The sequence below is a fragment of the Leptosomus discolor genome, chromosome 9 (assembly GCF_034619465.1).
Source record: "Leptosomus discolor isolate bLepDis1 chromosome 9, bLepDis1.hap2, whole genome shotgun sequence".
NCBI lineage: Eukaryota > Metazoa > Chordata > Aves > Leptosomiformes > Leptosomidae > Leptosomus > Leptosomus discolor.
In genome coordinates, this window is record NC_141399.1 from 5,131,850 (window position 1) to 5,157,291 (window position 25,442).

Below are 25,442 nucleotides of genomic sequence, written 5' to 3' on the forward strand. Positions count from 1 at the left end.
GCGGCCACTTTCGCTTCCCCACGGGGCTGCCCCGCCTCCCCCGGCCCGCCCCCCCCCCCCCCCCCGGCCGTCCTCCGCGGAGATCCGCGCCGGCGGAGCTGCCACCCTTCAGCCCCCCCTCCCCGGCGCCGCGCCCCCCCCCGCTTTTATTATTTTTTCTTTTTTTCTTATTATTTTTCCCTTGAACCGAGCCTTGTTTACCCAGCAGGTGGATGTGACGTCAGAGACTGACAACAGCAAAAAATAACAACATCTCCCTCCGCGGGGGTGTCGCGGGCCGCCCCCGGCCCGCCCGCGCGGGCGGCGGCGCGGGGCTACGCGGGGCGGGGAGGGAGGGGGGCGCGGGCGGGCGGCGCGGGGCGGGGGCGCGGCGGGGCGGCGTGCGGGGCCCCGCGGGCGCGGCGCCGAGCGGAGGGCTCTATTGTTATTTACCGAGCGGCGGAGCACGCCGCCGCGCCGCCCGGGCTCGGCGTGCCGGAGGGACGGGAGGGAGGGACGGGACGGAGAGGCAGCCCGCGCCGCTCCGCGCCGCCGCCCGCCCCGCGCCGGGGCCGCGCCGTGCTGGGCAGCGGCAGGCCGAGTCCTGCGGGTGAGTCCGGCGCCCCCCGACACTTTCCCCGCTCCTCCGGGGCTGTTGCACTTTTCCCCCCGCCGGCCCCACGTGTCCGACCGCCCCCCCCCCCCCCCCCTTCTCCCCGACCGCCGCCGGCGCGGTAGTGTGTGTGTGTGTGTGGTGGGGGGGGGAGGTCGGCGGTGCGCGGGTGCGGACCCCCCCGTCCCCGGGCTGCGGAGGCGCCCGCACCCCCTACCCGCCCACTTTGGAAACTTCCCCCCTCCTCCTCCCCCCCCCCCCCCCCCGCCCCGCTCTGCGCGCACCCTCCGCGGGGAGTGGGATGCGGCGCCTCCAGCCCCCGCCCTCCCCCCCCCCCCCCCCCCTCCGCGGTTTCCTCGTGTTTTCCGCCGGGTCCCCCCCGCGCCGCCGCGCAAGGGGCGCGCACGCCCCAACTTAAGCACTCGGGGCAAAGAAGTTGCGGCGGGGCCGCGTCCCCCCCCCACCCCCTCCGCGCCGGGCCCGGCTGCTCCGTTTGCCCCTTCCCTCGGCACCTGTTGCGGCTTTACGCCCGCGCAGTCCCTTCCGCAGGCGCGGAGCTCCGCGCTGCGCATCCTCCCCCACCCCAGGTCCCTAGGGCCCCCTGCGCCCATCCCCTCCCCCCTCCTTTTTTTTTTTTTTTTTTTTTTCTTGGAGACTGTTTGAATAAACATCCGCGCCTCCCCAGCCCGGCGCAACTTCTCGCTGCGCGGGTGCGGACCGCGCATCCCTCACGTGTGTGTCGTTGCCCCCCCTCCCCTCCGCGCAGACCCGCGGTGCGGAGCACTCGGGACGGAACCGCGGCTCGCTACGCGCCGCGGAGCCGGGGTCGGCCGCCGGCGCCCGGTAAGTAGGGCCGCGCCGCGCTGCGCCCCTCGCACCTGCCGCCCCGCGCAGCTCCGCGTAGCGCCGCGCATCCCGCCTGCGCCGGGCAGCGGGAAGGTGCGCGCTGCAGGCGGCGTCCGAGCAGCGTGTCCGCGCCTTTCTCCTCCTCCCCCCCCCCCCCCCCCCCCCCCCCCGCGGGTTTTGGGGTTTGTGTGTGTGTGTGTTGGGTTGGTTTTTTGTTTTTTTTTTCCTATTAAAAAAAATAAAAAGCAAGCCAGCCCAGCGGCGGGCCGCGGGTAGGGCTGCGCGGGGCGCAGCGGTGGCCCCCTCCCCACCACCGCGCAACTATTAATTATCCGGCGGCCCCGGCGCGGAGAGCATCGCCGGGCTGGCTGCGGAGCGCCTCGGGTTTAGCGAGCCTTCCTTCTGCCACTTCGCTGTAATGATTTTAATTGTGTGGTTTTGCTTTTGAGTGAACTAAACCGGGCGAGATTACTTCCCCCCCCCCTCCTCTTTTTCTTCTTTTTCCCCCCCGATTTCCCCCAAAGGCTGGCAGCAGCAGCAGCGCTCAGACCTCCCGTCCCTACCCGAGGTATCTGCCGCCTGCCAGCGCTCCCAGCGCCGCTTCTCTAGAGAAGCTGGAGCCCAACTTCTGTGCTCAGAAGTTTAAGGTTTCATTTTTAGTAACTGTTCTTTGAGTGAGTAGTATGTGTATTGCTTGTAGCGCGTCGTCTACGCAATGTAGCCTGCTGATTTCTAGGGCGCTGGGTGGTTACAAATATTAAAGCAATTCTCTAAACTGCGTTTCCTTTCCATGTAGTTTTTCTAAACTTGTGTTTTACCTGCTTTGGCCAAATGTTGGGGTCACTAATGACAGCTGCTTAATTAGACAAAGTTTCAAGAACGTCGTCGAAGAAACTTGCTGCTCGTGCTGTTCATCCACGGTTTGCTTTAATATTTCGGCGGAGGGAAAATAGGCATTTCACTCGGTTTAGTATTATTTTTACAGTTTCTGTTACTGCTGAGAAGCTGCTACTTTTCTGTAAGTTGGAGCGAGCCTGAAATAATTCAAGTTGTTAGAGAAGCGACTGTAGGCAAGGAGGTACTGTGCGTCTTTGCAACTAGATTTGGGGGAAGAGAGAGGAATCGGGGCTACTGGTTTCAATTTCTCTGCTCTCAATCTTTTCCCCTGCACATTTTATTTGAAGTATTTCACAACCATATTGAATGGACCAGGGCACTGGGGGAGGAAGCTCTTCACTAGTTACCATTCAAAAGGTGCTAAAATCGCATTGCAAAAAGGTATTGTAGCTTTAACGTCTTGCATTGGCAGCATTCTTCCCCCTTAGTCTTTGGATTAGTCATTGTATGAGAGACAGAAAAAAAAAATCACTTTTTTCTTTTTTTTTTTTTTTCTGGAAAAAGTAAAGTAAACAGCCTCCAACAAGTGAACCTTGACAACCCAGATTAAGGAAGGCAGGAGAGATCAAACAAAGCTGCTGCTGGGCTGTTGTCAGGAGCTGCCTCACTGAAAGCTCTGGACTATTCGATCAGGCAGCAAGGCTATATGTTCACTTATGCAGAAATGGACCATTACAAATGCTGATCTTTGTTGTGAAACCAAAGGATATCTTTGAGAAAAATAACTACTATTTCAAACAAAGCTTTCTGTTGCTTACGATTTTGATTGCAAAGTTAGGGGGTTTTTGTGCATGGGCTGGGGTTTGGGTTTGGTGGGGGTTTTTTGTTGGTGGGTTTTTTTTTTTTTCAGTTATAGTGGTTTGGAGTGCGTTGTATAGACTTTCAGAGAGACTTAGGATTTGATTTTATTTATGCTGTCTAAAGCTGCAGGGAAGGCGGCGTTTCAGTAGTGTATAATGTTGAAAACCATAAAAGTTTTGTGGAATTCAGCTTTTATTTCTGGATCTCTGAATTGTAAGGAAACATGGATTATTTTTTTTTTCTTTGTGTGTAAGTGCTGTGCTGATGTATAATAGAGGAGTTTGGTTGTGATTAGGCATTGTATGTTGTATGTCTGCATTCCTAGAGTTTAGAAAACTTGCGATAGCTTTCCTTCAGATCTATTACCAACCAGTCAGTATGGGACTTTATTTTTGATATGCCAGGATTTTGCAAAACTGTGTGTAACTTGTCTTCATGGCTCTATTAGAGAGACTCTGTTACCGTGTAGTTTTTTGGTGGAAATAGTAGGAGAGAGTATTACAGATACTTGATTTTACTTCAGCAAACATTTATTAATCAAACTTAACCGGTGGGAGTTAGGTTATTTTTGTTGCTTGACACTTTTCATGTTTGTTTTCAAACACTTCACTGCAAACTCTACAAATATGCCCCCTCTTTCAGTTCTTTAAAGTATTCCAAAACAATGTAAATACCTATTAAAAAAAAAAAAAATCTGAGGAAAAGGCTGTTACCCTAATGTATATTAATCAGGAGGCAGACCAAGTGCACATCTACTGAAGAATTAAGAAATCCAAAACCTTTTTGCCTAAGTATTTCTTTAATTAGCAATGCAGATCACACAATAAGTACTTTATACTTTTTATAAGGTAAGGTTTCATAACCATCCTGCATAACTTATTATAAAGCCTGTAGATTTTTATGGTATGTACTTTAATTAGACAATAAAAAGTATGTGTGTTAAACATGCACATGTATGCTATTAAGCCATTTTGGGTAATGTGTAGTGTTTTTTAACATCTATAAACATTTTCTGCTTAAATCAGTTCCACCGGTAATCACAACGCAGTGAGTTTTTGTACTGGTACAAGAAGGAGCAGGGAAGTTGGGCAGAGAATTATGCCTTGGACACTATTGCACAGCATATGCTGCAATATGCTTTTCCTTGGAGTGGATCACCTTTTTTTAAGAGCTAAAATTTGCATTATTATCCTTGGTATGATATACTGTAAACGTTTGTAGCTCCAGAATTATTCCTGTTTCATGGCATTGTAAAAATTAGGAAAAAGGCTGGTAATAAAAAGGCAAATTTATGGAATGCAGCTTTGCATTTAGTATTTGTACCGCTTGTGGTCATTTATATTGAGAGATTGAACCAGATAATGTAATTCCTTTTGTGAAATATCTGTTGAGCGTGTATTTGTATATCAAATGAAATAACATATGCACACACATATGTAGGATATGTATGTAAAATACAGTTATTTCTGCAAGGCTGTCCAGTTATTTATAGGGCATAATGATACTTCTGTCATCTTAAATTTTCTCCGAGAAGCTTTAATAAATTTAAATAGATTATATGCTGTCAGAAAATAGTATAAATTTTGTTTACGATTCACTTGCTTTAAGGTACTTATACTAAAGAAGCTCATTTAACCCCAAGACTGAGTAGCATTAAGTGGTGAGAGGAGTCTGCTGAAGAGCTGCTACTGCCCTTTGCTCTCGTGATAATCTTAAATTACTACAATTTAATTGCAACTTCAAGGCACTGGGCTGAAATATTTTTATGCAGCTGAGACAGGGCTGGAGAAGATGTAGCGAGGTTTTTGCAGGTAGCTGGGTTTCTCTTTGGAAGCGCAGGCGTTTGCTCAGGCCTCTCCTGTCTTTCGGAGTGAATCCGGCACAGCTTCGTGTGTGCGCATGGACACGGCCCCAGCATCCCGGGAGGCAGCTTGGCCGGGGGACTCCCACTTCGGTGGGAGCAGGATCGGGCCCTGCAGTCGTCAGGCAGCTCGGGTGCACGAGCGTTTTGGTCGCTGTTAGTATTTAAGCTTCCTTCCGAATTAGATAGCGCATCATAATTATTCCTCAAATGAGCCTCGCTAGCAAGTTGCTTCCCAGAGCTTTTTCCCGCTGGGGAGGCAGGGTGGGAAGGGGCTGCTGGCAGCTGGAGGCAAAGACCAGGGGGCGATCGGCAGTGCGGGGGGCACGGGTGGCACCCTGCTCCGAAAATGCAGCCCGCTGGCTTGTGGCTATGGCACGGTCCCTGTGTCCCCGAAGGCGAGTTCAGGGTGCAGTCAGCCGCCCTGGCTGCCCAGGGCCTGATCCAAGGCACGCTGCCATCAACAGGGGCTTCTGCTGCCTTTGGGTTTGGCTTTTGGGCTGTGTCACTAGCTCCTATCGCCGAAACTTTTTCTCGCACCCCCCCCCCCCCCCCGCCCTCCCCCCCAAGTGTAGTAGCATGTTTTCACACCTGGCGAGCGGTTCAGCGGAGATAAGATATGCAACAGGAGCCAGAAAGCATTTGCTAAGTGGAATTTATAGACGTGGTGCACTAGAGATCAGCAGCGTCTTTGCGACGGGTCTTAGAGGTCCTGGCAACCAAACTTGACTGAAATGCTTAGAAAGGTATGGCCGGGCTCGGAGTCCTTGACTTCACGCCATTGAGGACACGCGTCAGTGCTTGGCCGTGCTAAAGCACAGCGGTGTGTAAACCGTGAGTCTGATTGTTTTTCTGTTGGCCAAATCCTTGTAAAATGTCTCGTTGCAGTCAGAAACGAAGAAGGTCTTGTGTTTGCTGGAACTGCTTGCTTGTGCAGTGACAAAAACGCTGCTCGCAGCCTGCTGCTCTCACAAAGTACCGCGCCGTTCGGTTCCCGCAGCTCGCGGTGTGTTGGGAATTGCAGCTACCGTAGGTAACAAGGTGATGCCACTGTATATAGAGGGGGGGGGGAAAAAAGTACGATGGAATAAATCACGGAGTCATTAGAAGGAAAACTTAATTGTGGGAGCTCTGTAGTTTTTTTAATTTAAAAAAAAAATATATATATATTTTGGGCTGTAGAGGCATCAGCTGTTCTATTTTTAGGAGATCAGATATTTGTTGGTGGGGATGTCTGGAGTGTTTTAACATGTGCTCTTTTTTTCTTACTTCAGCACTGGAGCTACCAAGTCAGAGAAGCTGCTGGCTCTGTTCGCGTGCAGTCTTCTTTGCAAATATGCTCTAGGGTTTTGTCTTTCTATTCTCCTGGCACCGATCTCTTCCATGCATGCAAGTGAACAGGCTTATGTCTAATGGCTGTTTGCATGTGGCAAGTATCCAGAATAATCTTGATAACTTTTTGTTCAGCGCCATCCTGAAAATGAAGATAGTATTCTATGGAAAATGAGCAAAGAGAAGAGCATGGGCAAAATCAATTTCTCTCGCAGGAAGGATCTGGTACCTGAGGACGACTAAATAATTTTTCTCCTCTCGTTGACCCTCCCTGTGCTGTTTTTAAAACATCTCCATTTTAGTGCCTTGAAATTGCAATTAAGTTGTAGTAATTTAAGATTATTGCAAGAGTGCAAAGGGCAGTAGAAGCTCTTTAGAAGTCTTCTCTCAACACTTAATGCTACTCAGTCAGGGGGTTAAATGAGTTTCCTCAATGTGAGTACTTAAAGTAACTAAATCGTAAACAAAATTTATACTATATTCTGACAACTAATAATCTATTTAAATTACATTAAAGTATGTGTGTGAAAATTTAATTAAAGACAGAAATACTGTCAAGCTCTGTAAATATATTGACAGATCTGCTGAAATGGAACCCATATCGTAAAATATTTACATATATCTGATAGGCTACAGCGTTTCTGGGAGTGCTATTCTGAAACTTAATTGTGGGCTTTTTTCCTCCCGGTTTCCCGTTCGGTTGCGTTGGTCTCGGAAAGCAACACAAATAAATACCCAGAACGTTTTATTCGGATGATTCTCCAGTGTATTGTTTACTGCTAATCGCTTTCTCTGTACAATACTTGTCACTGTTGTGTTTTTATTAGAAGTGCCTATTTCCTCCAGAAGTTAGTTTAGCGCTGCTGGTAATTCAGAGGTGCACTGAGAACGGAGGCTCCTCGTGCAGCGGGATCATGTGTAGCATTTGCAGCGTGGCAGCGCTGGATGGGCAATCTGTAAGTCAACTTTTATCCTGGATATCTGGCCCAGAGCACGGTGCTGCAGGGTCTCTTGCACTGTTGTGTCTGTTGACTTAATTGATTTTTCAGGTAGAAAGCGCTTATGAGCTTTTTTTTCCAAATTTTTGAAATACATGTGGAAGTGTTTCCTGGAGCGCTGGTGTGTGCGCTCGCTGCACAGGACCCTTCTTGCCGGCGCAACCGCAGTGTGTCCTCTTTGTGGCACGTGGTCCAGGCTGCTCTCAAGATGAGGAACGTTTTGATCTGGATAGAACTGGGTCTGGCTGGAACTTCAGCTGAACTTTGGTCCTTCTTAGAACCCACCCACTTGGATTCTGCACATGGCCAGAGGAAGGAGATTTTGCTGGGACAGTGCAGGATGAGCCCTGCTTTCTCTTATCACCCAGTCATGGTTTGAGGCAAACTCCTAGCCCGTCTTGGCTGGGGTGTCCATCCCTGGAGCCGCAGGGTTGCGGGAGGAGGGTGAGGATTTGGGCATGGAGAGAAGGATGGGGGTGGGAGCATGGCGCTGTGGGTGCTGGGGAGCCCTGGCTGGGCCGGGTGCTCGGGCGCTGAGCACCGCCAGCCCGACAGAAGGTGGCATAGTTCGGCAGGTTGGCTGGAGCCTCTAACGGCATCGTTAGTTTTCCCCTCTTCGCCAGACATTTCCTTTCATGTTGGATCCGAGTTTTAGCTGTACTTCCCGATCAGTCTTGTCATCTTGTTGCTAACAATTAGGGTCAAGTGTCTTTCCTTGGGCTCTCCGCAGTCTTCATGTTGGTGTCCCTCCCCCCAGCTCCTAGCCTAAGCTGTTTGTTCATTAATTAGTAGATCGGGCATATTAACACATCAGTAAACTGGAGTAGTCAGGCTTCCCAGACTTCATCTCGGGGAAACCCTCTCCCGTTTTATGTGACCGGACATGCACTGTTGCTGATTTAGATAGCAGAGCCGATGATGCCAAAGTGTTGTTAAGAGAGAGATAAATAGAGAGAGCCCAGCAGTAAGCAGAATGTCATGTCTCTATTAAAAAGCTTGTGATAAAGGAAGATAAAATGGTGAAGGGGGATTGCTGGTGTGTTCAGAGCAGCCGCTAAACATCTGATCACAAAAAATCGATGCCGAATTCCCCTTCCTGTAAAAACACTTGCCCGTGGAATTAATGTCAGCCTGGGTTTGATTGCAGCGAGCGATGGAGCCCTGAAAGGACTTTTGTTCTTGCCAAAAAGGCGGCTGGGGGTTCTGAGGGATTCAGGAGCTGTCTGAGCTGGGATACAAACATCCCTCCCTGGTTCCCTTTGAAGCGGCTGCCCCTCTTCTGCAGCCACGCAGTGTTCCCAGGATGCTGATGAAGTTGTTCCAGGCTCGCGCCGGGGCTGGTTGCTCCGTGCTGCCTCGTACCTTGATTTCCCTGGCGCCGTGGCCACCTGTCTGTCTGTTGGTTCCCGTCTGGAGGTCAGTCCTTGGCTTCGTGGCAGAATAACAACAATGCAGATTTTTGTATAGTTGAGTCTGTTTTTCGGCCGGGTGCAGAGGCTGCTGCTCTGCAGAAGTGAAAAATGTAACTGATTCTAAAGAAGTGAGTGGTCGCAGCAGAGGAGAGGGGAGTGGTATTAATTTTACCGGTTCTGTAATGAAACGTGCAGTAAAACGTTAAGTCATCACAGCCTTGTTTGCTGAAGGGATGGTAATCCTTCCATTAAAAAGGCTCAAGTAATTAACTGATATTTCTTTAGGAACCACTGTTGGTTTTAAAAAGCATCTTCCTAGTGTCGCACAGCGAGGGCAAAGTTTATGTTTCGCTTTCTGCTGCCGGAGAGCTGGGCGATGAGCACGAGTGGGACACCTCTTCCCAAGGAACTTCTGGGAATGCCAAGGCAGCAGAAATAGTTGTGTGGGTGGTTTTTTTGGTTTTTTTTTTTTTTTTTTTGTTTTGCAAGTAATAGTCTTTTGATTGCAAGGTGGTCTTTTATGACTTTTGTCAGCCAGGCCTGTTGCAAGCCTTATTTTGGGAGTAGTCTGTTTGGGATTAAGAAGTTAAAACCTTCTTGAAGTGTTCGTCTCGGTGCTTGCATTTTTATTTTAGTTATTTATTTATTTTTTTAATAATAGCTTCTGTGTTGTAATAGCAAGCTTGCTGACAGTGAGTCATGAACTCTGTCTTCCATGAACCTCATGACAAATTTTTGCTAGCTGGTCAGGCAGCTCGCTTAGCTCGTCCAGCCCAGCTCCCATGTTTTACACTTGCCCTGGAAAGAAAATTTCCATTAAAACCGATGGTGTAAATCGTCCTTTCCTCCTGTGGCAGAAATCCCGTTAAAAGCAGTGGCAGTGCAGGGGTGCCGTGGGGCATGACGGAGCAGCTCGCGGCGTTGGGCTGTTTGGAGGATGTCGAAGCCGGATTCGTCTGGGAACGGCCAAGTGCAGGGGAGGATGTGGCCAGTAAGGCTTTTGATGGGTGCTGATGCTCGATGAGGTCGAAAGTGCGCTGTGGCGAGGGTGCACATGCAGATGGAGGAGCAGGTGGGCAGGGAAGAACAATGACAATATTTTTCACCGGTTCGTTTTTGAAGGATCAGATGGAAGCCCTCAGACGGCAAGAGGTGCAGGGGCTGGGGAAGCATCTGTGTTAGCGCTTCTGCATCCTGCGCTCCCGAGCTCGCTGCCGTTCTTCCGCGGCTTGATCCGTTTTTTGCCTCGATGGAGATCATGGGATTTGGCATTAACCTCATCAAATTGCTGCCGTTTCTCATATAATGGCCCCAACTTCTAATATTGCGGGTAGTGATACTGAAACTATACCCAAAGTGAAATTTTGAGTGATGTGAATTCTGCCTGGCAAATAGCACAATACAGTGGCACCAATTGTGTTAGTATTGATACTTTCTGCTTTCATAACTGCTCTGCTCCTCAAATAGGGCTCCTTCAGACAGTGTCATGCGAACTCTGTTGATCAATGTAGTGCAAATTATTCCTCCCCCTCAGGTGAAATTTCATAAATAGGTGTATTTCCATGTGTAGTGTATAAAACAGTCAGATTTTCTTTTGGTTATGTGGCCTAAGCCCCAGATACCTCTGTTGAAATCACAGGAGCTGCTCTGGGTGGACTGAGTTAAAAAAAAAAAACAAAAAAAAAAACAAAAAAAAAGGTAAGATTGGCTCAGAGAATAAAATCTTTGAATATTCATGCATGTATCATGTAGTAAGAATCTATCTGGATGTTTGTACAGACCATTATAGCCTATATCTACCTTAGCAGGTTTAAAGGAGAGATTTTTCTCAGTAAGTTTTGCGATAGTAATAACGCGTTAACAACTTTGGTGATTTCATTTTAATCAGAGAGTTGTGTCAGGGGCCTCATCCTGTTTTGGTTGAATTAAATGAGTGCTGAGAGAAGGAGGCTCTGAAATAGCTTGTAGGAAATTGTTTTTGTTAGTTTTAAATGATGTGCCTGTGCATCGATGTTCGGACAATGTATATGAGCCGTGTAAAGCTCCCGAGTTGTACGTTTGGAAAAGTGAAAAAATATTTTTCAGTGATACATTACTTGAGACTTAAGAGGCTTTGAAAGAGGAATGTCCAAAGTATGCAGTGTAATTATTGTTTGTACAAGTATTTGATCGTTACTTTCTGGCTAACCCATCTGAGTTTTCTATAGGCCAGTAGCGTAAGGAATGGTCGTCTTATTCAGGAAACCTTTCTAATTCATCGTTTCGGTTACAGGATTTAACTGAGAATGGGAGAAACTCATCTTGGTATATTTTAGCTGATGTCGTGCCGTGTACATTTGTTCTGATCCCCCCCCCCCCCCCCCTTCACTGCTGTAAAGCAGTATCAACAGCACTCAAAAAATACTGTTTCATAAAAGTTGAAATGGAACATTACCTGTGAATTAAACTAAAATATCTTAAAGCTATCCAGCGTATTCCTAGCGTTGAACAGTCAGAGAAGACTAGGTATTTCCTATTTATTTTTTCAGTTTGGCTGGAATATGGCCTTTCCGGAAAAGGGTCCTTGGCCGGTTGAAAGCGAAATCGGATTTTTCAGCGAGTGCTTTGTATTTGCTGAGGAATTCTGATCGTGCAGAAGCGTGTTGCATGGAAATGGAAACTTATTAACTAGGATTTTTAGGGATTATAATAGATGCTGTTAGGTAGAGGCACGCTCCTAGAGAGGTAAACTAGTAAATCTGAACAAACTGAAAAATAGTGGCTATAGGCGTCTGTCTCTGTTATCAAACTTGCTGCATAAGCCAGAGTTTATGCACTGTGATAATGCTAATGACCAGCAGAGCCAATGATGCATGACTGGAGGAAATCGGTGGTATAATCGGAGAAAGTTATCAGGTTTTTGTCATTAAATATTAGTGATAAATAACACACTTCATTTTGAGTAGATAGGACGTATTTAATTCTGATGTGGAGAGTTTCAATTTAATAAGGGGCATTGCTGAGTAAAATGATAATCTTTTGTAATTTACAGGGAAAAATAAAAACGCATTTGTTTCAGCATAATCTCCTGGCAGCTGCCATCCACTGCTGTTTGTCTTCGCTGGTGTCTGATAGCGAGGGATAACTTTCCAGCTAGTTGAGACGGCTGTTTATAGCAGGGTGTTTTATCGAGGTTACTCGTTTGTGCAACACAGAGCTAATTACACGAGACCACAATCAAAGGGGATCTGTTTAGTATAACCTAGGTATCTTCTTTCATTTTCTGCCTAAAAATGTGAATATTGAGGCAAATCTAAACTGTGTGCTCCATGCAGTGGTTCCCCTGGAAAACAGTCCGCCTGTCCAGGCAGTGACAGGAGGGAAGGGATGAGGACAAAAGATAGATAAATTAGATCCCATTTTACAAGTTATCTTTTAAGTCAGTGGGAGAACAAGGAAGAGAAGTATAGCTTAAACTGAAGTAAGGAGGGATATTAATAGTCTCTATAAAGGACAGTTTGCACCAGGAAAAAAATCTGGTTGGCTTTTTTTAGCGAAACAGGCTAACACCCAGTGTAAATCTGTGTCATTAACAGAAGCAGTGCGTGATTTTTAGAGCATCGCTTTTCCTCTTATAAGCTTTTGCCTGCGGAGGCTCATCCCCTGGGCTAGAGGCTGACGTGGTACGGTATCTACTGTAGGGAGACTTCGCTTGCCAGCTGCAGGACCTCTGCCTGTGTCAGCCCGCAGCCCTCTTTAAGCAGATACCACCAGTTTTGCCCAACGAGTGGCTTTGTAACGTGGCCAGGATCTTCCCACCACCCCTCGGAGTCGTGCTCGAGCGCAGAATCTCAGCTCAAGTTTCCAGAATTAGATGGCACAGTGAGTAAACACAGCGTACTTGCCAGTTCTCACATCCTCTTTTGCAGCGAGTATTGCAGCAAATCCTGCAGGTTTGACTCATCTCTGAAGTTCTTCGCTGATTTGAAGCAGATCTGATCTGCCTTTTAAGAAAAAGCTGGAAGTCTGGCTGCAGCTCCTGAGCGCACAGGCCTTCTGGACATGAAGGCAGGATGCTTGAGTCAGCCTCTGCATAAACTTGGGCAGCTCAGAGTAACTTTATCTGGAGTTATGTGCCTGTATCTGAGGGTAAAATTTGGCCTGCAGTCATCCTTTATTGAAAGCTTTATGGAAATACTTTGTTCTCGCTACGCACAAATATTTACATTCTGGTGGGAAGATTTTTTCCCCCTCCATTTCTTTGGGTGTTTTGTTTTTTGAGTTTTTTTTTTTTTTTTTTTTTTTTTTCCTGCACTATGCCATAAGCACAAGGAGGGGGTGGAAGATATTATGCATAATGCCCTGCCAGTTAAAAAATAATATTCAGGTTTTCAACTGGTATTTCTCATAGGTCCAAAAGAAAAAAAAAATACCTGCCTGTATTGGAAGCACTGTCTACTTGTCTGATTGCAGCAAGCCGTAGGATGGGGATTCTTCTTCACACTGTGGGTAAATTGGAAGGGGAAGGGCAAACAGAGCAGAAAACTTTTCTGGGTAAATAAAAGTAGTGTCAGGTACAGCCCCCAGTTTAGGAACAGCATGTGTTAATGTTTCTGTGCATCGGCGTTGAATCACCTCCCGCTTGTCAACCTCTGCCTGGTGGATGCTCTTAGCAGATTGAGGAGGAGGACACATTGCTCTGCAAGTGCATTACAATGGTCCACACGTGTGCTGTGACTCAAGTGCGCTCACAACTTCATGACATGTATCAAAGGAGAATTGTTTCCTTGGAAAGCCTTTATTTCCTTTGGGTTTTTTTTCTCAGATGAAGGCTGACACTGCTTTCACAGCCTATTTGACAGGGTGCTTGGTGCTGTATGGGATGAGGGCTTGGTTCACGTTGCAGCTAAGTACATATAGATCTGTCCGCTTGTCCCTGGGCCCTTCCCATCACCACCTCTGCGCTTCAGCTGACTCTGCCTGACCCAGAGGGTGAGACCATGGGGGAAGCTGGACCAGCAGAAAAGTAACTTAAGCAGGAAAAGAATGTTTTCTGCCAGTTGAGCATCCTCATTGGACTCTTTGGAGGTCAGAGGAGGGTCCACGGGGGTCAGGGCCACCCCCTTGATAAACCTCTGGCCTCTTGGGTCTCTTCACTTCAACCTGGGCTGAAGGCTTTGTGTCTGGACGTGCTACTTCTCCCTCTGGGCAAAGGAGCCTTCCTTGCCCAGCTGCCCTGGGGCATCCTCCCCGGAGTGCCTGCTGGTGGGACCACTCTGCCAAAGCTAACGCAGGTACGGGTTTTCATTTAATTGTTCCTTTCACGGTGCTCCCAGGTACTTTTTAAGGTTGACCTGTTAACAAGTCGTTAACGTTTTCTGTGGCATTATGTTTTCTCTGGGTTTTCTTGTTCCCTGTTAGCAGCAGATGATGAGCTGGTCCAGAGGCTGGTTATTTTTGATAAGGGCACTGAGAGCTCCCCCGGTGACTTGCTGCTGTTGTTTCTTGTTGGTTTTAGACTACTTACCTGTGCGATAAGCAACACAGGACTCGGGTAAAACTCTGCCCAGCCTGCTCGTTAACTTTCGGGTTGAAGAACATGAGGAAATACATGGCGGGGGCTCTGTGACGTCACGCGGGTTTACACCGAAAAAGCCTGACCTGTAACCTCTGTTCACTCGGTGTCGTCCCAGAGGCACATGTCGGGTCTGTCGCGGCCCGGGCCCTGCCCGTGCGGGGTCAGCCCTGTGCGGGGCGGCCTGCGGGGCCCAGGTGTTGGCGTTGGGACGGTCGTTAGCGCGGCCCAGGGCTCGCTCAGGCTTATATTGGGGGTTTGAGCACAGCTTTAAAGGCGGTTCGTGCCTTTATTGCTTCTGAAATGGGTGCAGGTGCATGTGAGCGGGAAGTGAAACTGGAGGAGCCCTGAGGGAGCCTGGCGGGAGCCGTGCCGAGCAGGTACGGCCTACGGCCGTTACCCCCTCGTTGGGGCTCTGGCATGGCGTCGGCGGGCACACGCGGCACGGGGGTTGAGGCGGGGGGAAGCCATGTCGCCGGTTTGCCAGGGACTTCAGCCCTCTGCCAGGCGGTACGGGCGGGCGGCGTGCTCGGGGCCGGTCTCCCTCCCCGTGCAGGGGCATCTGCTCGGCCGCCCCGACGGGAGGGGACGGGTAGGGCGGTTTGGGAAGGGGTCTTCACCGCAGAGCCGCATGGCGGGACATCCCCGCGTAACCGCCTGCTGCTGATGAGGCGGGGCGAGGCCGCTCCGTGCCCCACGTGTATTTTTATGGGTTTTTTTTTTTTCTTCAGAGCCGACCGGTAATTTTGAGGAAGGCTGGAAACAAGAAATGGCGGCGGTGGGAGGTATAGGCCGCCGGACGGGGCTGCGCTGTGGGTGGCGACCGGCCCCGCACGGCCGGGGAAGCGAGAGCGACCGGCCCCCAGCTGCCTGCCCCGGGGCCTCGCTGGTGCTGCACAAAGTCGTCCGCGTTCTTCAGCTGATGGCCCGTTAACTACCCATTTTTGCATTGTCTTGTTGAGGAATTTGAATGTGCGGTCTGTGAAGCGAGGCATCAAAGCATTAACGCTTTTAATTATTGCCTTTATTTTTGGAAAGGAGTAGCAGTGAGAATAAAATACTTTGTAGGAATAAAACACCACCTTTGCTTCTTGGTTTGTGCCCGACTGGAGTGGCCTGGTCTCCCCAGGGGTGGCTGATGTGCAGGTGAGCAGAGCTGCAGTCCTGAAACACTCCTGTCCTCACCCCATCCCTTCACTGAGGGCTGAGGTTTCATACTCTGCATATGCAATTATACATAGTCCTAAATATTGCTCACCTCGTGTTAGGGTTATTCACTGTTTGTTCTTATGTGTCAACACCGTGTCTGATCGGAGCCTTAATTGCTCTCTGTGCTTCTATATTTTTCCCTCTCCTCCTGGACCAGTTGGAGGATTTGTTGAAGGGAGAGCCCAAGGCAGCACAGTGCTACCAGGGTATGGGCTCTCCCGCTTACGAGGCTGCACATACAGCCAGTGCCTGGAAAAGTGCCCCTCCAAGTCATGACAAATTAAGTGTCGCAGAGATGAAGCTCTGAGGAGGTCTGTGACTTGATCCAAGAATTGTGTGATGTGCAAAGATAGAGAGAAAAGCAAACTTCTCATCCAAGACAAGGAGACTGTGGTGCTCCTGCCCCGGGGTGCTTCAGTGCAGCCATCTGAAGGCTGCTGAGATCTCCACCATCCCACCCATGCCCCAGCCAGCGCCTGTCGCTACAGTGCCGTAGCCAGGAGACCCCATGCAAGCCGTGGTTGGTGGTGGTGAAGTTGCCCATGGTTGTTAGCAGCTGAAGCTGACTGTATGAGCCGTGAATTTCCCAGGAACTAGCTAGCAAGAAAATATTGTGGATCTGCGCACATTCCGCACACCTGGGTATGCCATGTTTGTTACCACCAAGGTGAGTGAGGTAAACCCCATTTTTCTCTAGTATGGCAGAACGCTCTTTATGAGTGAACTCGATTTTACTCCGTTTTCCAAAGCAAGCCAGCAGCAGGACCTCTGAAGGTGTAGCTGCCGGTGCCAGCTACTGGTGCCAGCCACCACAGGGCTGATGGGTTAGAGGGTCTTTGGTAGATGGCTTGGAGCTCTGCTGTGCAGCAGTGGCAGCGAGTCGCTGCCCGCCCACCCTGTGTACTGTGCCAGCGTGCCTGCATCCCGATGAGAGTTATTTCATGGTACCCCATCAGTAAAAGACACACTTTGGAGACCCCGAGCACCCTGCCCCTTGCCCTGCTGTCCTGGTTGGGGACTGACTGTGCATTGTATGCCGCTGAGTATATGTTACATGGGTGGGAATGTGCAGGAGGAGGGCGAGACTTCTGAATGGCAGGTATTAGTCTGAGGAGGAGAAATGAACAGGAGTAGGCAAGTGCAGAAATTTTGCGTTCACATGGCTTGTTATCCAAACCCACTGTCATGGCAAAGAAATGGCAGGAACCTCCATCGGCAGCCAGGATGTCCAATGCTAACAGTGTAGGGTACATCTTCCAGTCTGCACTGAAAAAAAAAAAAGCAAACCCCTAAAATTAGGCAGTGGTTGATTACCTCTTGGTTTTAAGTAAGTGTAGTATTGAGTGCAAATTAAAAACAACCTTGAAACTGCACAGATTCATAAAACTGTACACTGGGATTTTAAAAATTGCCTCCATTGGAATCCTGGAAGCATCTGTTACATAATTAATGCACTTAAAAATATATTCTATTTATGATTAATCCAGGACTATAGTGTGTGCTAGTTAAATGTCTGGATCCCAGGGTGCAATGCGAGGAAAGAAATGCAGTTGTAATCTATTTGATGGTTATAGCAAAGGACGTTTGCTACAAATAAATACGTTTTCCTTAGTCTTTTTATTTGTCAGGGCCAAGCTTATGTCTGTTGTGCTGAGTTTGTTGACTGGTAAATGTTTTGAGATTTATGCTGATAATTTCGTAGATCTACTGGAAAAAATAACTCAAGAATAATTAGGGAGATTGACCATGCAGTAATGTACCACATGTGTGACAGCATTACTGGGTTGATGATCTTGGATATGGTATATGTAATTAAAAGTGCTAAGGCTCAGTACCATGACGCTTTTCAGACACTCTCTGAGATGCACAAGTGCTTTAGGGGGTGCATGTTTCCCAAAGGATAACTTGCCAGAGTTACTGGATGCCTTGGGTCTCCTCTCCAGAGAAGTTTTTCGGGCTGAGACCTCCTGGGTGAGAGTGGTGGAACAGGCACAGCAAGCAAAAGTACGACTTGGCAAACCTCAGTCTGCACAGGGTTTTTTTGTCAAGAAGTCTTTGGGGACTCTGTGTAGCCTTATTTTTTTGGAGGCTTTTGAGTTGGCATCCCGCCACTGGGTCCTGGAACAGTTTCTGGCATTGAATTTCCTTTGATAGATTTTTCTCTCTGCCCTCTGTTTCTGTCCGTGGTGTGTTTTGTGGTGGTTGGTTTTTTTTTTTTTTTCTTTCCTCCCCCTTCATGTGACCACTGTCTTGTCAGGTTGGTGCAGAATCATGCCATGTAAAGACTCTTTCCTTTTTCCTTCTTATTTTCATTACTGTTTCGTAAAAGCCAGCAAGCTGTAACGATTGTCCATCGCCCTGTTGCGTTCCAGGGTGGTGTTTGCACGTTGTGATGGGCTGTGGGTGGCTGTGGGTCCCGTGCTTCTGTGCCCACCTTGGGCTGGCTGAGCATCCTGGCTGCAGCAGCGAGAGCTGCATGGTGCTGTGGAAGTCTGTAAAAAAGTCCCTTTCCAAGTGATATTTTTGGGTTTTTTTAAGCGAACAATCGAGTGTGTTGGCTCAGGGAGTATTTTGAGATCGAGTGCTGCAGGTCCCATTGCACCTGGTCTATCCTGTATCGCTGCTGGATTATGAAAGGGGTTACCTGTATTGAAGCCATACGTGCTCTTTGATGTCCCTGCCTGCCCTGCAGCCACCGGCATGCCGGGACATGACATGGTGTGGAGGTTAGCACCTCTGTCTGTTGGGCTCTGCCCTACCACCCAAGACGTGCAGTGGAGACAAGATGGGGAGGGAAAAGCAGTTGTCTCCTCTTTGCTTTTGATGGTTCCGTGCTCGGCCATGTGGTCTTTCGGCGCCGTACCCAGTACAGATGCTGGAGGCATCATTGCAGGTTGTCCGTCGCAGGGATGCGCGAGGTGTACGGCAGCCTGGCTCTGCTCCGGTGTTCTCTCCCCAAGGCTGTCTGCAACGCCACTACTGGAAGCGAGTTACTAATGAAATCAGGTTTCCACTTATAATCGGTTGTCTTTAATTGTTTCTGCACTTCAGAGAGCCTGGTGTCCCTTCAAAATGTAATGAGGGAGGAGCGAGCCTGGGTTTGTGAGACAGAGATGCTGTAGCCTGTGTCAAGAAAACTCTTACCTGTGGACCATGCTCTTGGCTCTTCCTCATTAATCTTGATGGAAACATTACTTTTGACTTTTCCCACTGTATAATGCAAACCCTTGTTATCTTTGCAGTATGAAAGTGTACTCAGCGTGGGCTTTTCCTTTAGTCCTGAAGAGAGATGGATGTTGAGATACAAGTGTGCCAGACTGTTTCTCTAGCAAATTGGGACCAAAAAAAAATTGATTACTATTGGTAACTTAATTTCCTGCAAACTAAAGAGCCCCAAAGAGAAACCCACTTCAAAAGCTCTTTGTTTCTTCTTTTTTTTTTTTTTTTAAACAAAGGGTACGTTCTAGCTGTATTTCAGTGGTCTAGGGTTTCAGCCACTTTCTTTGATACCGATTTGTGTGAAAGCAGTTGTGTCAGACAGAAGGAAATGATAAAATCTACGAATTAAGGCAAAGGATGAGAAGGGCAGTGGGTAGTATGAAATGGAGATGTGTTTGTATCTAATGAGTGTTTCTGTGCATGGACCCCGATTCCTCTGCTCGTTACGGGTCAGGTTGGTGATGTTTGGCAAGTTTAATGGATTGGGGTGGGTGGCTGATAAAATCAATAAGATTTTTGGGGAAAAGCAGAATCTGGTGACTACAGTAGTACGAATTTATTTTTAGAACTCGATTGCATTTGAGTCGCTAGCATTAGAAAAACTTCTTAGCTTACATTATACTACGAATTTCTTTAATTTATTTTTAAAGTGGAAATTTTGCAAGCTGACGTTTTGCAGCATGCGTAGTACGATTTGGCTGACAGCATTGTCTGGCAAAAGAAATAACCAAATTATTATTCAGTCATGGGTTTTTAACAGCCGCAAAGCAAGTGGATGTTAACTAAATGATGCAATTTATTCCCTTCCTGCTTATTGCCAGCTTGCCTATTACAGAGAGACTGCCAGCTTTAAATAAGTGGTACCCAGATGGTAGTCGCATGACGCCCACTTGGTTACAGAGCCTAAGCAGGGAATAACTCGGCAGCCACTACAAGCTGTGGGTCAATTGAGGGGGAATGCCTGTTGCTTCACAGTTTTGCATATGTAAATCTGTTAATGTTATGTCAGTATTGTGCGGTCTAAACACAAGCATTGCCTTTCTCTGGGGCCCAGATGAACTTGGATCGCCGCCCAGTTAATGAGGAGCCGAGTGCGGAGCGGCAGTCGGAGGCTGCCGCCGCCGTTCGCTTCCTCGGCGTGAACTCCCGCATCCCGGATGCTCTGCCCGGGGTTGGCGAGGCCGGCCGGAGCAGCGGGGCGAACGCCCCCTCTATTTTTAGCCCCGACGTGGAAGAGGGTTGGCTTGGCCCGGCTGACGTTTTCTTTTCTGTCTGCCGCACTTCTGCGCTCGCCTTCATTGACTGCAGATGTGGCGCGCAGCCGCCTCCGAGAAGTCATGAACTGTGTCGTCTGCGCCCTTTAACAGCCAACATCTGCTGCGGCCGCCTGATGGAAGCGGCATGGAAACAATTTTGGGGAGAGTGCTGAAGTTTGGCCCTATGGATGATTACTTTATATTAATTGCATCGAGATAGTTACTGTACGAGTGGGGTTTGAAGGCCCCCCCCTCCCCTTTTTATTATGGTTTTAAAAGCAGTAGTTAAAATTGTTTGACATGGGAATGCTTTTTATTGTTGATGATTTCTGGTTCGGAAAAGTTTATTACAATGGGTGAAAACAACAACCAAAAAAACCCATAAAAAGCTGGGGTTGTAATATGCTTAAAGGCTAAAAAAGTACCAATAGTGTTGATTTAACCAACGAAAATGTTCCTGGAGGTATTGTAAATTTTATGTGCCAGATGAAAAGCATTAAGTATGTTATTTTTCACGAAGGAAAAACATTCTGAATTTTAACCATTTTGTAAATTATATTAATGCTGTAATACGGCTTAAAAAGTCTTGGGCCTGTTCCAGGAGCGCTTGCCCCGTCAGCAGGTCCCACGGGGGTGCGGGTCGGGGGCCCTGCCTGGAGCTGGGTTGGGTGCAGGGACTCAGCGCTTGTGTTTTTCCCTTGTCGTCTTTTTTTGGAAGTTGCAAGAGAGTATTTTAAATGCAGCAAGAGTAAAACTGAGGGAGCAAATAAGCTGCTTTGGAATGTAGCGGAAAGCTGAGATGCTTCAGTATTTTATCTTTATTTTGCTAATTATTTGTCATGGAGATCTGAGTTGATTCCCTGAGATTTCTTTTAAGCCTCTTAAGAGTAATTTTTTTGCCTAATGGTAATTTTCCTCCGCTTGATGTTTCCCAGCTAGAGTGTTGTGGTGCTGCTTGCTGGCACGGCCGGGGAAATAAGCTCAAGGTTCAGAATGTGGACCAGCAAGGGGGAAAAGTGATCAGGAAAAGGCAAAGAGCCTGTAAGCACCGTAGGGATTGCGTGGAGGGTTTGTAACTTAGAGGCAAGTCTGTCATCCCCATCGCTTCAGCTGTGATGGGAATTTGTCTAGCAGTTGTCTTTTTTGATGGAAAATTAGTTAGCAGTTGTTGAAGAGCCTGTAGCAAATTCTTATACAATAAAGGTAGATCAAGCTAGGCGTGGGTTTATGTGCGATTTTTTTCAGTTCCCTATATTAGTGTGAGAACTATAGCTTACCCTACTGAAAACTTAAATTAGGCAAACAGAATGCTATGTTAGCAGACACTTACAAACCCAATGTGCTCAGGACTAGATTCAAATAAGTTAATAAGAGTTATATTAGGTGTTTCTAATGGTACTTTACATTTTTTAAAATAAATGCTGTCTTTGGTAATAAGGCACCCACACCTTTTTGGCTAATAGTTTAATTGAAAGGCTTGATTGTGTCCGTTTAGTCGCAGAGGATCCCTTCTGCTCTGTGGTATGTTAATGCAGGTGTCTTCATACCTCTTATATTTCGATGCCAGATGTAAAGCCTCTATAGGAGAAAACTGGGATGGGAGAAGGGAAAAATCTGTTGTGGAGTATGCTCAGAAGAGCCAGCAGACGAGAGCAGAACAAATCTTCAAAGTTAGTGTGGGTGTAGGGGTGCGTGCATGTTTGTATGTAATGTATTTAAAATGCCAATAGCTTATGCCTTTTGAAGGCTCCAAATCATAGCTGTCATATTAGTTATACCATTTCCAAAAATAATGCCAGGAACAGACTGATACTGATTGTTCAGAAAAGCATCATTATTCTGTGATACTTTTTTGGGGCTTCTAACATCCCCACTTAAAACAGATGTTTCTATGCAGTTCCTCAAAAATTGTTTGCTGAAAGGATTTTGATTCCAAACTGAAGATATTTTCTTAGGTTTCTTTTCCTCCTAGAAGACAGAATGACAAGAGAAAAGGGGAGGAAACTTCTTATTTTCTCTCTTACTCATTTCAGCAAATAAATTTTTGGACACAGGACACTAATTGAAAGCCTGTAAATTTTAACTGCCAGTCAAAAGTTTGGGACCTTGTTATTCCATACCTGATGTTACACCATTTCCTCCATATCTGTGTGATTCTGTGGGAATGGGGAAAAGTTGCTGTGTTAAGTGGCTGCTGGAGGATTTAAATAATGCTTGTGAAGTGCTGAGGTCATCTAATTTAGGGCATTTTTGATGATAAGAAGTGTCAGTGTCTTCAGCCAGTCTCAGCCTCAACATGACCGCTCTGTTGGTACGATGCAGTGGGTCTGCGTTGTTTCTTAACAGTGATTTTGTACCATTCTAGCTGAACACGGCTGGTTTTGTGCCACCAAACAGAATTGCCAGTGGTTGCAGACTTCAGAAAATTTCTTCAGCCTCGGTAAAGCAGCATTTATTTGTTGCGGTGTTGATACAGATGATGGCATGTGTGCCTCCTTAACATTTATCATAGGCTGATGTTTACATGTGGTGGGCTCAGTAAAAGTGTGTGTCTGTGTTGGGTATGGCAACCTTTTTTGGCAAAGAGAGCAGAGCCTGGTTACCGATAAGGATAGTCTTGCCAAGAAATGAGTGGTACAGCAGTGTGCAAAAAAAAAAAAAAAAAAAGAGGAGAATGCTGTAAAAATGCTGTTAGTTTGTCATCATTTTACCCCATCCCTAAACAATGGAAACCTTCAGTGCTCAGAGCAGAGCTTGAGAGGTCCTTTCAAAGCAGGGGGATTCCCTGAGAGAAGATCAGATAAGATAGCAAGTGGAGGATTCAGGCGGAAAAGTGGTTTGGAATTGCAAATCAGTGGTTTGCCCGTAAGTGCTTTGGGTTGTCTGCGGTGTTTTCTGATCATATATATATATATATATTTTTTTTTTTAAAGATCTCAAGTCATTTTTCAGCCATCTTTAAGCTCGCTCAAAAGGGTCCTGATTTTCAAAGGCTGAGGATGGTTGTTCACTCCAGAGCTCTGTGGGCTGATGTGAAATTGCTGCTTGTTCTCTGAAGGCTCCTGATCTCTGTCTCTGATAGAGCTTCTCGCTTTCAAATGCTTTAGCATAATGCATTGCTTTCTTGAACATTGTAGGAGGTTGAATAAATATGATTTCTACAGTATGTATGTATACATAGATATATGTATGTATATATAAAGCAAAGAAACTTGGACATGCTGGGTGTTAAGCAACTCGCCAAAAGCAACAGGAGGAACGAATGTCAGAACAGGACTTAAATTTATCTGTTGCTCACTGGTGATCCCACAGCTGGGCAGGATCCAGCTCAGCAAACTGTGATGTGGTGGCTGTTCCGCCTCTTCCCACACAATGTACTTATATTGTAAAATATATATTAAAATATTTAGGGAGTTGGACGTATTTCATCTAATGGCTGGAGGATGATAGCTTTTAGTGCATTACGTGGATCAAGCCTTCTAGACCTTGGGCAGTTCTTTCCTGATGTGAAATGTAAAGCCTCCATCTAGGAGGAAAAAAAAATAAAATTTATAAGTGTAATAAACTACCAACACCTGGCTGCAAAGAGAGGTAAGTGGGTTTTGGGGAGTTTTGTTGTTCTTACCTATTTGTTTAGCTTGAAAGAAGCAGGAGCAGGATGTCTGGGTGGCACGGGGCCGTGTCCATCTGCACCACTGATGGCAACGTGTGAGGGCAGGCACAGGCAGGTCCCAGCTGCCTGGCCATCTGCATGGGCTCTGTGGGGCTGGCTGCCTTGGGGGACATGGCAGGTCACCGCAGCAAAAGCGGTTGAAGCTGCATAAAATGCCCTGTTGATGCTCAGGTCTGTAGGAGCCTTGTCTGATTGTTCTGGCACCTTGTCACCTTCAGCTTGTCTCTGAGTCTGGTCCTCTCTCTCTTTGCACCTTCACTGCTCTGCGTTCAGAGAAGCAATCATCTGAGCAAAGCTTGGGCTGTGCTTTCTGCCCCAGGTAGGAATTGTGTGGTTTTGCAGGCAGCACCAGTATCCAGCTGATGTGCTCGTCCTGCATCCCCAAATCACCTTCAACGCCTCCTGTCCTCTTTCTACTGGCCTAAAACCTACAGCTTCATTTCATCCATGAGGCAGGCGAGCTATCTCAAAGCACTGGCACTCTCAAGACTGAAGATACTGTTGGCATAACACAAGTATAATTACTGTCAGTACAAGGTTTACTGGATTGATTTCTCTCTCTTTTCTTTCTCTCTCTTTTTTTTTTTTTTCTTTCCCCGTCAGATGTAGAAGAAACCCCAAACTTGCATAAGAGTACAAAACTTGGTAGAGTTCCCCATTGCTGGAGGCATCCTTCTGAGCTGGAGCTCAGTTTCCCCTGGGAGACGTAGGATCTTGCATGCCATCAGTCTAGATTATGGGTACAGCGTTGCCAAACCATAGGTATAATTAAAAGGAAAAGATGACATTGATCACACCGTCCTGTCCAACAGGATGCTTCTGCAGTGGTATGTGATGTGTCGGCTGGGGAGCCTGCTGCCTCCCCTGTGGCAGGCAGAGAGCTGCTGGTGCATGGGAGCAGAGAGAGGGAGCATCAGCAGCAAGGAGGGTGCTGTGAAATGGTGATAGTGATCTGGAGCTTGGGAGATGGTTCTCTTGAATCCTCCCTTGATGTTAACTTCACTGCAGTTAAAAGCTCAAGAAGGTTTGGTCTCCTTGCTGATTTGGGTGAGGGTGAAAATGGCTTTAATCTTTTTGGCTAGAGTCTGAAATGAAGGTATAACCTTCTTAATGCACCTGGCAAAGAAACATGTTTCTTACAGGTGCAGCTTTGTTTTCTTTTGTCCTGTGTTCACTTGCAAATGAGCATCTCTTTCTTTTTTTCTTTTTTAACATGCATATGCCTTCTTTTGGAAGTTCTCGTTTCCACACAGGCACCTGCATTTCAAATCTATGTCATGCAGATTAATTTTTCTCTTTAGACATGTGCCATGCTGACAGGCCTAAGGCTAGAACATGCTTTTTATCTGTGAAGACTTTTTCTTGCACTTTCACTTAGAGTAGGTGATACTTCGAGGTGAAGGCGAGGGGCTGTGCCATGCTGTTGAGAGCCAAGACCTGGGCTGCTGCTCTGGGTTGAAAGTCAGACTGTTCTGGACTTGTGACTTGGGTTTGGGAGTACTAAAAGGTTTGCATGTCGGAATGAAAGGAAAAGAGGTGTGGATTTGGAAAAAGCCTGCTTGAAGAGAGACTTTTGAGCTTAATTTCTGTATTTAATTTATCAAAATGCACAAAATCTCAAGAGAAAGGCTGAATTTCAGGGGCTGTGTCCTCATAGCCCGTCTTCTGGCTTTTTTTTTTTTTTTATGCTGGGCTAATAGACAGGCAGTGATCCTGAACATCACAGGAATCCAGATGAGAAGAGCAGCCTAAAAATCATTGGTTATGCAGGCACCGAAGTTGCATCAAAAGT

At 47.3% G+C, this 25,442-nt stretch overlaps 1 long non-coding RNA gene across 2 annotated transcripts in view; it reads left to right on the forward strand.

Moving 5' to 3' along the window:
• Nucleotides 1-548: 548 nt before the first annotated feature.
• Nucleotides 549-25,442, forward strand: part of LOC147414831 (uncharacterized) — a 66,591-nt gene continuing 41,697 nt past the window's right edge. For both annotated transcript variants that reach the window (XR_015183769.1, XR_015183770.1), the window contains exon 1: nt 549-589. This is a non-coding gene — a long non-coding RNA (uncharacterized LOC147414831). The remainder of the gene's footprint in view (nt 590-25,442) is intronic.